Source organism: Bos indicus, chromosome 13 (genome assembly GCF_029378745.1).
Source record: "Bos indicus isolate NIAB-ARS_2022 breed Sahiwal x Tharparkar chromosome 13, NIAB-ARS_B.indTharparkar_mat_pri_1.0, whole genome shotgun sequence".
NCBI lineage: Eukaryota > Metazoa > Chordata > Mammalia > Artiodactyla > Bovidae > Bos > Bos indicus.
In genome coordinates, this window is record NC_091772.1 from 181,012 (window position 1) to 196,556 (window position 15,545).

The following is a 15,545-nucleotide window of genomic DNA, read 5'->3' on the forward strand; positions in this document are numbered from 1 at the left end:
CCCTGCAAGAGCACTTGACCCTCTCTGACAGCCTAAAATGGTCCCCACTGACATCTGCTAGAAGAAAAGATAAATAAGAGCCTCAAGAGCACCTTATCATGAAGATCTAGGCTTCCACGTGGTCTCCACATAAGGTCTCTGAGTGAGGGCGAAAGCTAGGCAGCCCAGCTGCCCAAACCGGGTGCTGGAGCTTTGTTTGCAGCAGTGACTGAGTGACAAGCATACATATGAGAAGAAAGGAGCTCTCACTCTGAAGTCGAGATGTGCATCACCTTAAAGGCTGGGGAACCTGGACCCAGAGGGGCGGCCTGGGAGCAAAGGTTAATCATGAGCCCACTGCAGGATGAAGGTTTTTTTTTTTTTTCCTTTTAAAATGATTTTATTGAAGGTCTTTATAGAGCCACATCCAGACTGCAGATCCAGCTGCCAAGCAGACCCTGTCAAGACCAGCTGTAGCAGCAGTGCTGCAGCAGTAGAATCAATGCAAGGAATAGAATGATGAGAAGGAACTATTTTCTCCCCTCAAATGACTTGTGGAAGAGGACTATTTTGTTGATCTTAGGGAATCCTCCAGGTTCTTGGAAAATTCAAGCAGAAGTGTATAGAGAGGCAAGCCCTCAAGGGAAAACAGGATTTGCTGCTGAAATAAATATTTCAAGACCCAAAGAACTAGTTAGAAATATCACAACTGTGACACTGTTCATACGCCATATCAAGGGGTCACACTTGGAATGAAATAGCTAATGTCAAGCTTTCTAAGGATCAAGGTCTACATGTCCTGAGATAAAGCACCCCGAGCCCACAGCCAAGAGTCACTAATTGGCCTTTGCTTGGCTTTCAGCTCTTGAGGGGGAACATCTCACCACCATTCTCCAAACTGCCTGCACCAAACTGGAACTCTCACTGGTCACATAGAAAGTTAACAGTTAAAATTATTTTTGGCTGCAGTTTAGTGAGAACTGGCATTTTAATGTGAACAGTTACATATTAAAACCACTAATAACAGCATATTCTTCTGTAGTCCACCCAAAAACATCTTGAGAAAAGATGTCAGCACATGGTTGAAGAAGAAGTCTGACGACATTTGTTGATTCATACTTGACAGCAAGCATGAGGGCTGTTCTAAAACAACAGAGAGATGACTTCAGCCTCAGGAAGTTGAGTTGACTTACTTAAAACAGTTAATTTGATATGCTTTACCAACTGAATGTCTTGCCCTTTCATGAAGAACTGACCATTTACAGGCTCAAGTGTTCATCTTTGCAAATTACCTCCAATGCTAAAATGAAGGGACAGAAAAGAAGCCTCCTATCCCACTGGGATGCCATGTAGCAGCACTTACTATTTCAAAAGTCCTTGATGGGGACTTCCCTGGTGGGCCAGTGGATAAGACTCCAGGCTCCCAATGCAGGGGGCCTAGGTTCCATCCCTGGTCAGGGAACTTGATCCCATATGCTGCAACTAAGAGTTCCCACAACTAGGACCCCATGTATCCAAATAAATAAATGTTTTTTAAAAATAATAATAAAGTCCTTGATGGAAAAGAAATGATGCTGAGGTCACTTATCTGAGGCAGATGACTATTTAAGGGTTAAATTCCCTATTTCCTCCTTAGTCTGATATATTCAGCTTCAAAGTCAGCTAGAGGTTGGGTTAAGGAAAGGCTACTTGCAGGTTTAAATCAAAAATATTGATAATAATGGGAATACAAATAGTCATGGTGTCAGTTAATGATGTGGACAAGCATGTGCTAGGCACTAAAAATGAAATACTATATATAAAACCTTTCTTACACACAGGCACCTTTGAAAGATGCATTACTATTTGCCTTTTGTATCAGGAAACTTATTTGCTGATGATAATCCTAATTGGTAGGAAACCTAGGAATTGAACCTAGCCTGAATCTAAAGCCCATCATTTTCTTCTGTTTCATTCACCTCTGACTTGTCTTGGTTAAAGGAACTGTTTATCTGATCAAAGCTATCTTTCTTGCTTCTACCTGCATTAAAAACAAAAATATCAAAATGTACTAAAATGAGAAAGCATAAAAACTGATGAGCCACAGGATCAGATGACCGTGAGTAATAATCACATTTTTGTGGCTGTTGTTCTTTAGTTGCTATGTTTTATCTGACTCTTTTGTAACCTAGTAACATCAGCATTCTTCAAACAAAGTAGTAATTTAAAGCAAAGAGTTATCCAAAAGGCAAAATCAAGTCTTTTAGTTTTACTATGCATCTTTAAAAAATATATACATACAAAGTAGAGGTTAAAGAATTCTTTTAAAAGAATTAAGAAACTCGATACTGTCATGAGGTAAACTCAAAAGCGGAATCCATATTTCACAAAGCTAATAAAACTAATTTGAAATACCTCAGCTATTACAAGATCAACCAACCAAACAAAAAGAGGCTGAATATGACATCGGTCAATATTATAAAGGAATATGAATCCTGGAGAAGGCAATGGCACCCCACTCTAGTTCTCTTGCCTGGAAAATCCCATGGATGGTGAAGCCTGGTAGGCTGCAGTTCATGGGGTCGCTAAGAATCGGACTCGACTGAGCGACTTCACTTTCACTTTTCACTTTCATGCATTGGAGAAGGATATGGCAACCTGCTCCAATGTTCTTGCCTGGAGAATCCCAGGGATGGTGGAGCCTGGTGGGCTGCCGTCTCTGGGGTCGCACAGAGCCGGACACGACTGAAGCAACTTAGCAGCAGCAGCAGCATACATTCCTGCTATATATTGTTCATGATTCCTGGTCAGAATAATTGATTTTCTACCTAAGTAGATCACAAATGAATCCTCTTATTCGTTAAATCTTGATATTACCATCCTAGAACAGCACTAAGGGTTTTAAAAAGAAAAACAACAACGGTACCTTCTCATTTATCAACCGCATGTATATTTGCTTCTTTCTTAACTAAAAACTCCACCATTTGCCCTCTCCTTTCACATATCGCAAGTAACAGTGGTGTCAGGTCATCCTGTAAAACAGGGAAAACCATTTCTAATGTACACAGTTAACCTATTACTAAACTGAAATTAAAATCGTGCAATAGATTCTCTGAACTTAAAAATAAAAGTCAGAAAGTAAATGAAAGAGAGCCCCCTCCTCATTGCCCTGTGCATCTTCTTTCTCTTTAATATGCTCCTCCTCTGGGCCTTCCCTGGTGGTCCAGTGGCTAAGTGTCAAGTTCCCAATGCAGGGGGTGTGGGTATCATTAAGCTACTGTATCAACTGCATATTTTAGGGACAATGCTGAGGCAGAAATATATAATACTATCTGTAGCATGCATAACCTATCCAAGGATGACCATGAGTAAACTCAAAAGTTTTACAGACATTCCAGTGGGAATATTATTCTCTACATGAACATGCAAAGAGAGAAACTTTTTTTTTTTTCTTTTTCAAAAAGTCAACTGTGGGAACCCTGTTTTACTGCTTTCTCAGAAATGTCTCCTGGAATTTAATCTTACTCATTCTCTCTCCCTTGCTTGCTCTTTCTACCACACTTCCTTAAGTTAGACATTCTGGCTGAGAGGTCAGCATTAGCTAGATGCTAACTGCATGGAGAATGAGCACCCTCCCCACCTTATCTTCAAAGACCCTTCTTGATGACTCTTATGTGATTCCCTCCAGACTATCAGAAGAAATCTTCCAAAATCCTAGAGTTCTGGTGGCTGTCTTGCTTTACTGCTTTTAGTTAAAGATTGCAACATAAAATTACCAATAAATACATGCTCAACATTTTCTCAGGGATTTGCTCTGCCACCAGCTATTCCTCCACTGTCTATTATAATCTTGTGTGTTTGTGAGAGTTATTCAGTGCAAAACAGCCACAACCAACTTAAAAATTCTAATTTAAAAATTCAATCCCATTCTTAAAAGATTTTTAAATTATGAAATCAATTATAGATTAATTAGACTGTTTTTAAAAACCTTCAAATATTTATCAAAATAAACTATAAACCAACAATTGGGAACTCAAATGCTTATGGATGGAAAGCTGATGACCTGAGTAAGAGAAAAATCCAGGTGAGACCAGTAACTCCAAAAACACATGTCCCACACAGAAGGGGTGGCCTCTGCATGCAGACCAAACAGTAGGATGGGCTCAAGGGGGTCCAGATTTGGTCCTGAACTTCTGCATGAGCCTTCTAAATTTGAAATGTTGACTCAATGTATGGAGGTAAACTAAGCATATCCAAGGGCCATGTTTGGTTTATGGCCCACTTTTGGTTTTATGTTTGCTGTTTTCAAACAGGTGGGTATAAAGCAAATATTTGTATGTGAAACCTTTCCTTTCTTTAGTATCATATGTTTCACAAAAAAACTGGGTCCCAATATGTAATAAATATGGCTATTAAGACTCATAATTCAATTAAACATAAATTCTTTTAAAAAGACTCATAATGCACAGTCAAGAATGTTTCCACTGCCTGTTGAAACTACAGTCTATCTCTAGAATTCTTCTAGATTGTTAATAAAATGGATCACGAGTTTCCAAGCCTGCTCAAAATAAATGCTGAAAACAATTCCCCTCTGTACTGTTACTAACTTCATGGGTTTTAAAGCTCTCATCTGCTTATGCCAGGGATCAGCAATTCTAACAGACATACTGCAAGAGTCTGTCCTGCAGCTGACACCAAAAAAGGCTCGTGAGTTACTATTACTGCAGTCAGGAAAACCCTATTGGTAACAAACATCTGTTGACCTAATAACCTGGATGATAAGTGAAGGTGCAAAATCCTTAAAGGGTCAGACTCTGCAGACGAAGTGACTTCACCATGAGCAAATCGCTAAAGACTCTCGGAGTGTCACTGAATGATGAGTGGTTGGAAGGAAAAGGAGTTATCGTTCAAGCCCATAGATATTGCCAAAAACACTCCTTTAATATCTCAAGCACAGGGGCAGAGAAAAAGTCAGGCTAATATTTTTGGAAAGAAGGGAGCTGATGGACATAGCTAGCATTGATCAAACTCCAATGCCTCAGGAGACTACTTTCTTCTTTGAAGGGTGCATTTAGAAATTAGATGTATTCACTTCATAGTTATTCATCAGGATTGGATCAGAATCTCAAGGGAATAGTTCTAAATACACACGTCCAAGTGTTCCTCGATTTACTCAGTCAGAATCTACAATGAACAGCCTAGGCTTATACATTTTTAAAATAAGTTTTCCCAAATAATTGTGGCTCACCAGCAGAATATAGCTGAGAATTAGTGCAGCAACCACTCCAGTCTCATCTCTTACTCACATGGCCAATTCCTTCTCTTATGTGAAGGTTTGAATAAAAAAGAAAAGTAAGAGGCAAGAGTCATCAAAACAGCAATTTTTAAAAATTTTCCTGGGTAAACAGTGGTAGAACAGGGACTAGTAAACCCAAAAGGCAACCTGATCTCATTATTTATAAACCCCTTACTTCCTTCCCATCAAGACATTCTAGATGAGAGAGCAGAGTCTAGATTCTTATCTACGTGGATGGTTCTGCCAGAATAGGATAAATCAGGTAGTTATTTGTTCTTCTCTCTTAATTCCCACTTAATCACCACCTGTTCACTGTCAGTCTGTTTTGATCAGTCTTCTTAAAACTGGCACCTAGGCAAGTTTACAATTCACTCACACTCTTTTTCAAAATAACAACTATTATCCCTGAAAATGGAAAAGCATATAAGAAATATATAAACTGAAGGGAATAAAAAGCACAACCCAAAATCTCAGGACTTCTGTGGTGGTCCTGTGGCTGGGTCTCAGTGCTCTCAGGAAAGAGGGCCTGGGTTCGACCCCTGGTCAGGAAACTAGATCCTACATGCTGAAACGAAGCCCAGCTCAGCCAAATAAATAAATATTAAAATAAATAAATCCTCTTTTTGGCATTTCCCAACTGCCAAAATTCCAGCTTGACTTGCACTTTTCACTTGCTTGTTCCTTTTCCTTTCCTTTTACTCTCTTAAGACTTGGGCAATGAGAGAAAAACTGTATTTATATAACCATTTTTCATAAAATGGGAATTTGTGAACAGCAGCAAGATTTCTAATATGTTGTAAAATGCTTTCGTTATGTTTGAATTTTAAGACAAAGTCTACTGAGCCAAATTTTGCTTTACTGTGTTATTTTAGACTGATTACCAAAAAAAAAAAAAAAAAAAAAAAAACCTTAATTGGGGGAAAATATTTGGAAAATGTTTTACCTTTAACAAGTGCAGTGTTATCATGAATACCAGCCATAAACGCATAAATAAATGTTTTACTCTCTAATGCTTGAGAAATATCATGATTTAAAGTGAAATCTTAGACAATTTTGTTCCTTCAAAATACTTTCACTCAGGGAAGGCTGGAGCTTCCAAAGAAGGAAAGCAGCCCACCTGTAAGAGTGGAGGGAGTTCCTGGCGGGGCTGCAGCTGCAGGACGTCACGTGTGTCCTGGATAAAGCAGGAGGGGTGGCTTCGCCATCACCAGCTCCACACACACAGCTGCAACCCCACCGAGCAGCTCCCCAGGGCTGAGCACGGGAGACCCTGAGGTGTACATCGCGAACCAAGTTGTCACCAGCACAAGTGAACACCCTTGCTTGGAGTCAAACATGACCTGACCTTCTTGGCCAGATCTCAGAACCTGGGTCCTGGAGGGCTCAGGGCTCCAGGCCTGCTGCCTCCCAGGCCCACTTGCACTCACCTGGCTCCCCCTCATGGGCACTGAGTCTTCTTCCTCCTCCCACCCACCCCCAGGGGCACCCATTCTTTGAGCCCCTGGAAGCAGCCACTTCTCACATCACTTTACTCCCCCCAGGTCTTCATTATTTGTGGGCTCTGAGTCTACCACCCACTCCTGGGCATGTTCTGATGGGAAATCTTCCTTCTGGGGTAGACGGCTGGCTGGGAGACACAGCTTTGCCCTCTCTGTGGGCTCCAACATTTTTCTTCCTGCAGTGGCTTTGGAGTTGTTTCCATGGTAACAGGGCTTGATGGACACTATTCACTTTACCTATTTACATAGTTAGAAATAAAACACTTCTACTCTTGCCTGGAAAATCCCATGGATGGAGGAGCCTGGTAGGCTGCAGTCCATGGGGGTCGCAAAGAGTCAGACACGACTGAGCGACTTCACTTTCACTTTCCACTTTTGTGCATTGGAGAAGGAAATGGCAACCCACTCCAGTGTTCTTGCCTGGAGAATCCCAGGAATGAGGGAGCCTGGTGGGCTGCCGTCTATGGGGTCGCACAGAGTGAGATAGGACTGAAGCAACTTAGCAGCAGCAGCAGCAGCTTAAAAAAAGGCTTTGCAAATATTTTGAAAATAAAGCTAGTTGAGATATACCTTGTTCCTGGCTTCTATATTGGTGTCGCAGGAAAGCAGCTTTGCTGCAAGTGATATATTCTGGCAAAAAACAGCGTAGTGGAGAGCGGTGTTCCCACAGACGTTCATGACATTTGGGTCAGCACCATGCTGCACACTCCTCTTCTTAACATTCTATGGCCTGTCAGTGATGTGCCAAGATACAGAGTGTAAATTCTAGGAATTCCAAGTAAACAGTCCACAAGCTTCCCCGGTTTGCTATATCTAAATGAGATGAATTCACTTTTAGTCTTAGTAGTTAAATCACATCCACCTCGTGTGGACACGGTTCGCTGCCCCATACCTTCATCAGTGCTGTCCTGTTTTCATTGTCACAGAGGTTAAGTAGGCATTTTCTTTCCAGGAGCAGAGTGACCACCGCTGAATGGCCATTGGCACAGGCCAAGTGGAGGACAGTCCCAAGAAAGCAAGAGGAGTTTTCAGGAAACTAGTGTTACTGTTTCAAAACAAATAATTGTTTCTGTGATTGAAAACATTCAATAGCATGCTATTCCTATCCCTCTAACACAAATATTTTGTTTCCTTCTGGAGAAAGAACATTATATATTAGCATTAACTCTTTTAAACACAGTAATGAAAGAACAATTTACTTGAATAGAATGCCATGACCTTGAGATTCAGCTCAACTTGGCTTTGAATCTGACTTTCACTCTGTCACTTAGCTGTCGCTCAGCCTCTCTGTGCCTCAATTTTCTCATCAGCAAAATGGAGAGAGAGAAGTAGTTCTCTCACAGGACAGCACTGCGATGCTTAAATGAGATCCATGCAAGAGTTTAGAACCGTTCCTGGCACAGGTAACAGCTCAGTAACTGTTAGGTAATATAATCATACTATTGCTGCTGCTGCTGCTGCTGCTAAGTCGCCGCAGTCGTGTCCGACTCTGTGCGACCCCAGAGACGGCAGCCCTGTCCCTGGGATTCTCCAGGCAAGAGTACTAGAGTGGGGTGCCATTGCCTTCTCTGATTTAACAAGGACAACATCTCAGTGAAGTCAAAGGATATCATACCTCCTTTGCAGATACATTTTGAGGATTAGAGACAACACTGTGCTTCAATGATTCTAATACCTTCCTTTTCTGACATTTTAACGTCTCTGACATTGGAATGAAATTTATAATTCACGATGCCTGTACAACTATAATTGGTAGCATTTTTGTTTGCTCATTTCTCATTTTTCCCGTTGATCTAATTAGCATAAGGTCTTTTTTGCCTAAGGTTGCTTCTTTTTAGTTAAAATATCAGATCAGATCAGATCAGTCACTCAGTCGTGTCTGACTCTTTGCGATCCCATGAATCGCAGCACGCCAGGCCTCCCTGTCCAACACCAACTCCCGGAGTTCACTGAGACTCACGTCCATCGAGTCAGAGATGCCATCCAGCCATCTCATCCTCTGTCGTCCCCTTCTCCTCCTGCCCCCAATCCCTCCCAGCATCAGAGTCTTTTCCAATGATTCAACTCTTCGCATTAGGTGGCCAAAGTACTAGAGTTTCAGCTTTAGCATCATTCCTTCCAAAGAAATCCCAGAGCTGATGCCTTCAGAATGGACTGGTTGGATCTCCTTGCAGACCAAGGGACTCTCAAGAGTCTTCTCCAACGCCACAGTTCAAAAGCATCAATTCTTCGGTGCTCAGCATTCTTCACAGTCCAACTCTCACATCCATACATGACCACAGGAAAAACCATAGCCTTGATTAGACGAATCTTTGTTGGCAAAGTAATGTCTCTGCTTTTGAATATGCTATCTAGGTTGGTCATAACTTTCCTTCCAAGGACTAAGCATCTTTTAATTTCATGGCTACAGTCACCATCTGCAGTGATTTGGGGGCCCAGAAAAATAAAGTCTGACACTGTTTCCACTGTTTCCCCATCTATTTCCCATGAAATGATGGGACCAGATGCCATGATCTTCGTTTTCTGAATGTTGAGCTTTAAGCCAACTTTGTCACTCTCCACTTTCACTTTCATCAAGAGGCTTTTGAGTTCCTCTTCACTTTCTGCCATAAGGGTGGTGTCATCTGCATATCTGAGGTGATTGATATTTCTCCCAGCAATCTTGATTTCAGCTTGTGTTTCTTCCAGTCCAGCGTTTCTCATGATGTACTCTGCATATAAGTTAAATAAGCAGGGTGACAATATACAGCCTTGACGTACTCCTTTTCCTATTTGGAACCAGTCTGTTGTTCCATGTCCAGTTCTAACTGTTGCTTCCTGACCTGCATACAAATTTCTCAAGAGGCAGGTCAGGTGGTCTGGTATTCCCATCTCTTTCAGAATTTTCCACAGTTGATTGTGATCCACACAGTCAAAGGCTTTGGCATAGTCAATTAAGCACAAATAGATGTTTTTCATATTATTGTATATTACAGGTACACAACATAGTGATTCACAATTTTTATAGGTCATACTCCATTAAAAGTTATTATATGATATTTGCTATATCCCCATGTTGTACAATACATCCCAGTTCCTGGCAGGATTTTAGTTCCCCCACCAGGTATCAAACCCTGGGCCCACAGCAGTGAGTCTTAACCACTGGATGACCAAGGAACTCCCTAGACTCCCTTGACTTCTGAAAATTGTCAGAAAATATTAATCCTCAAAAAAAATTCTAAAAAAAAATTGAAAGTGATAAATCATTTTTTTTTTCTGTGCCACATTCCTATTAGTGCCAAAAAGACAAGCCCTGTCTGCTAATCCGACTTGCCTATAGACAGCTTGATCTACAGAGAGTTTTAAATTTTTTGTGTTCTTAAAATGTTAAATCAACATCCAGACTTCTTTTCTTTTTTCTTTCATTTGGTGTGTGTGTGTGTGTGTCAAAATCCAGGAAACTACAGAATTCTTACTTTTGAAATCATTTTTAGAAAGGTCTTTGGGGTGGGAGGGAGGCTCACAAGGAAGGGGATATATGTATACTTACAACTGATTTATGATGTTATACAACAGAAAACTACACAACATGGTAAAGCAATTATTCTCCAATTAAAAAAAAAATTAAGGTTAAGAAATAGCAGAAATAGAAAAAACAGAAGGTTTTGTCAGCAGATAAAAAATGTATAAATAGGAATCTGAGTTTTTTTCTGGTACTTTTCTCACTGTGTATATTTGAAATGTTTGATCCATACTCTATCTGAAAGTTTTTGGTGAGATAAAAATCGAGTTACTTTTCTCTTTTACCAGCTTATTTCTCCACCATCTACACACAGTTTATCATTTCTAACAGAAAAGGTCATCATTTTCAAGTTCTAAAGTTTTACATACATGTGGGTGTTTGGCATTCTGTTCCATTCATTTATATATCTTTTCAGTTGTTAGTAAATGAACACTTTGTGGGCACTTATAGCACATTTTGATATCTGGAAGGGCAAATCTTCTACTATACAAAACTTTTAATTTCACCACAACAATTAAAGACAGCATATGTAACCCAAAATCTTTAAAACCATCAAATGTTGATTTGGTTTAAATATAGAAAGAACATACATCCTAAGAAAATGTCTTCCTATTCAAGGACACAGCCAGCTTCCTACTTCAAAACTGTCTTCTAAGGTCCTTCAGAAAAAAACACATATATCTAAGTGTACACTGATATAAATAGATATTGAATTGTATCTGAAGAATTTTTAATCCAGAAATTGATTTGGCATGGGAATTATTTTGCTCCCTATGCAGTTGTCTGTAATATATAACCTTACTGTATAAAAAATATATACATTAAAAATAAGATATTGACAACATCAGAAATCTGTCCACTGCCATAATCTACAATAGGCGATCCATGAAGAAGTGTTTTCATAAATCACATGAGAAAAAATGTGAGAGCCATAAGGTTCAGATGATTTCTTGAAGGCTATATAATTTGAGAGCTTTTACTCATGAGTACATCATGCTAACCCATGCAAATAAAAAGTAGGAGGAAGAAAGGAAAAACAGATGCTAACCATGTTTCATTACATTTCTGTGATTACCAACATTCAGTTAAATGACTTCAAAACTATCAGTAAAGCTCTATAAGGGGAATTATAAGTGGGTCCAAAACCAGCTAAGGCTTTTTGCTGCCTATAAAGTCTGCGGGGTGCTGGATCCCAGGAAGGTATCCAGGAGCCTTGGAGGAATGTCTGCCAGGCCCTTCCACCTCGCTTACCTGTTCATCTTGTCCCTGTCGTTCAGGCCATTTTTTCCAAATGCTGCACTTTGGCTATGTTGCCCACAATGGCAGCTTTCTGGATCTTTCTGAGGACTTTGTCTCAGATGCGGTACCTGGGCTGGAAGTTGATTCCATGACTGCTGTCTCTCACTGGGTTGATGGAGGAGCCAAAGGGCAACACATCCTTCTTACTCCCAAAGCCAAAAATCTTCTTCATTGTAGAGCCTATGGACTCCAAATACACCTCACCTCTCCCTCGGCTCGTCACAGTCCCCTAAACCCAACACAAGCACTACAGGTAAGCCAGAGCCATCCCGCCACAACCTCCCGGCTGGGAAGCTCAACGGTTTGAGATCTTTGATCCCAGAATGATCATTGCTAAGCAACACCTCTAAACACATTGCCCACAGAGGCCTGGTGTGCCAGCCCAGTGCTCATATGCAAGAACTATAAGTTTATTTCCTGAAAGAAACAAACAATATCAATAAACCCTTACCTAAACTCAGAAGGAAAGAGAGGAAACTGAAATACAAAAATGAAAGTGACATTATACCTATATAACTGTCAAAATAACTATAGTATCCAAAGCAACCTACAGATTCAGTGCAATTTCTATTAAACTACCAGTGGCATTTTTCACACAACTAGAACAAAAAATTTTTACAGTGTGTATGGAAACAAAAGACCCCAAATAGACAAAGCAATCTTGAGAAATAAAAGCAAAGAGCCAACAGAATCAGGTACCCTGACTGCAGACTACTCTGCAAGTTTCAGCAATCAAAACACAGTACTAGCACAAAAACAGAAATATATTGAATGATCAACAGAACAAGACAGAAAGTCCAGAGGGAAACCTACATACCTGTGGTCAATTATTCTAGGATAAAGGAGGCAAGACTGTACAAAGGAGAAAAGACAGGCCCTTCAATAAGTAGTTCTGAGAAAACTCAACAGCTACATGTATAAGAAGGAAATCAGAATACTCCCTAACATCATACACAAAAATAAACTCAAAATGGATTAAGCACCTAAATATAAGACAGGTCCTGTAAGACTCAGAGGAGAATATAGGCAGAACACACTCTGACATAAATTACAGCAGGATCTTTTTTCATCCACCTCTTAGAGTAATGAAAATAAAAACAGAAATAAGCAAATGGGATATAATCAAACGTAAAAGTTTTTGTGCAGAGCAGGAAATCATAAACAAGACAGACAACAACCCACAGAATGGGAGACAATATTTGCAAATGATGTAATTGACAAGGGATTAATCTCCAACATATTCAAACATCTCAAAGAACTCAATATAAAAAAACAAACAACCTGATAAAAAAATGAGTATAAGATCTAAATACACATTTCTATAAGGAACACCTATAGACAACCAAAAAGCACATGAGGGATGCTCAGAAAGGATGCTCCACATCACTATTTACTATAGAAATTCAGAAATACTATAATAAGCTATCATTTCACACCAATCAGAATCAGATCAGATCAGTCACTCACTCGTGTCCGACTCTTTGCGACCCCATGAATCGCAGCATGACAGGCCTCCCTGTCCGTCACCAACTCCCGGAGATCACCCAGACTCACATCCATTGAGTCAGTGATGCCATCCAGCCATCTCATCCTCTGTCGTCCCCTTCTCCTCTTGCCCTCAATCTCTTCCAGCATCAGAGCCTTTTCCAATGAGTCAACTCTGCATGAGGTGGCCAAAATACTGGAGTTTCAGCTTTAGCATCATTCCTTCCAAAGAAATCCCAGGGCTGAGCTCCTTCAGAATGGACTGGTTGGATCTCCTTGCAGACCAACGGACTCTCAAGAGTCTTCTCCAACGCCATAGTTCAAAAGCATCAATTCTTCGGCGCTCAGCCTTCTTTACAGTCGAATTCTCACATCCATACATGACCACAGGAAAAACCATAGCCTTAACTAGCCGGACCTTTGTTAGCAAAGTAGTGTCTCTGCTTTTGAATATGCTATCTAGGTTGGTCATAACTTTCCTTCCAAGGAGTAAGCATCTTTTAATTTCATGGCTACAGTCACCATCTGCAGTGATTTTGGAGCCCAGAAAAATAAAGTCTGACACGGTTTCCACTGTTTCCCCATCTATTTCCCATGAAGTGATGGGACTGGATGCCATGATCTTCATTTTCTGAATGTTGAGCTTTAAGCCAACTTTTTCATTCTCCTCTTTCACTTTCATCAAGAGGCTTTTTAGTTCCTCTTCACTTTCTGCCATAAGGGTGGTGTCATCTGCATATCTGAGGTTATTGATATTTCTCCCAGCAATCTTGATTCCAGTTTGTGTTTCTTCCAGTCCAGCATTTCTCATGATGTACTCTGCATATAAGTTAAACAAGCAGGGTGACAATATACAGCCTTGATGTACTCCTTTTCCTATTTGGAACCAGTCTGTTGTTCCATGTCCAGTTCTAACTGTTGCTTCCTGACCTGCATACAAATTTCTCAAGAGGCAGATCAGGTGGTCTGGTATTCCCATCTCTTTCAGAATTTTCCACAGTTGATTATGATCCACACAGTCAAAGGCTTTGGCATAGTCAATAAAGCAGAAATAGATGTTTTTCTGGAACTCTCTTGCTTTTTCCATGATCGAGCAGATGTTGGCAATTTGATCTCTGGTTCCTCTGCCTTTTCTAAAACCAGCTTGAATATCAGGAAGTTTATGGTTCACATATTGCTGAAGGCTGGCTTGAAGAATTTTGAGCATTACTTTACTAGCGTGTGAGATGAGTGCAGTTGTGCAGTAGTTGGAGCATTCTTTGGCATTGCCTTTCTTTGGGATTGGAATGAAATGACCTTTTCCAGTCCTGTGGCCACTGCTGAGTTTTCCAAATTTGCTGGCATATTGAGTGCAGCACTTTCACAGCATCATCTTTCAGGATTTGGAAGAGCTCAAATGGAATTCTATCACCTCCACTAGCTTTGTTTGTAGTGATGCTTTCTAAGGCCTACTTGACTTTGCATTCCAGGATGTCTGGCTCTAGGTGAGTGATCACACCATCGTGATTATCTTGGTCGTGAAGATTTTTTTTGTACAGTTCTTCTGTGTATTCTTGCCATCTGTTCTTAATATCTTCTTCTTCTGTTAGGTCCATACCATTTCTGTCCTTAATTGAGCCCATCTTTGCATGAAATGCTCCTTTGGTATCTGTGATTTTCTTGAAGAGATCCCTAGTCTTTCCCATTCTGTTGTTTTCCTCTATTTCTTTGCATTGATCGCTGAAGAAGGCTTTCTTATCTCTTCTTGCTATTCTTTGGAACTCTGCATTCAGATGTTTATATCTTTCTTTTTCTCCTTTGCTTTTCACAGCTATTTGTAAGGCCTTCCCAGACAGCCATTTTTCTTTTTTGCATTTCTTTTCCATGGGGATGGTGTTGATCCCTGCCTCCTGTACAATGTCACAAACCTCATTCCATAGTTCATCAGGCACTCTATGAGATCTAGGCCCTTAAATCTATTTCTCACTTCCACTGTATAATCATAAGGAATTTGATTTAGGTCATACCTGAATGGTCTGGTGGTTTTCCCTACTTTCTTCAACTTAAGTCTGAATTTGGCAATAAGGAGTTCATGGTCTGAGCCACAGTCAGCTCCTGGTCTTGTTTTTGCTGACTGTATAGAGCTTCTCCATCTTTGGCTGCAAGGAACATAATCAATCTGATTTCGATGTTGACCATCTGGTGATGTCCATGTGTAGAGTCTTCTCTTGTGTTGTTGGAAGAGGGTGTTTGTTATGACCAGTGCATTTTCTTGTCAAAACTCTATTAGTCTTTGCCCTGCTTCATTCTGTATTCCAAGGCCAAATTTGCCTGTTACTCCAGGTGTTTCTTGACTTCCTACTTTTGCATTCCAGTCCCCTATAATGAAAAGGACATCTTTTGGGGGTGTTAGTTCTGAAAGGTCTTGTAGGTCTTCATAGGAGCTTCAACTTCAGCTTCTTCAGTGTTACTGGTTGGGGCATAGACTTGGATTACTGTGATATTGAATGGTTTGCCTTGGAAACAA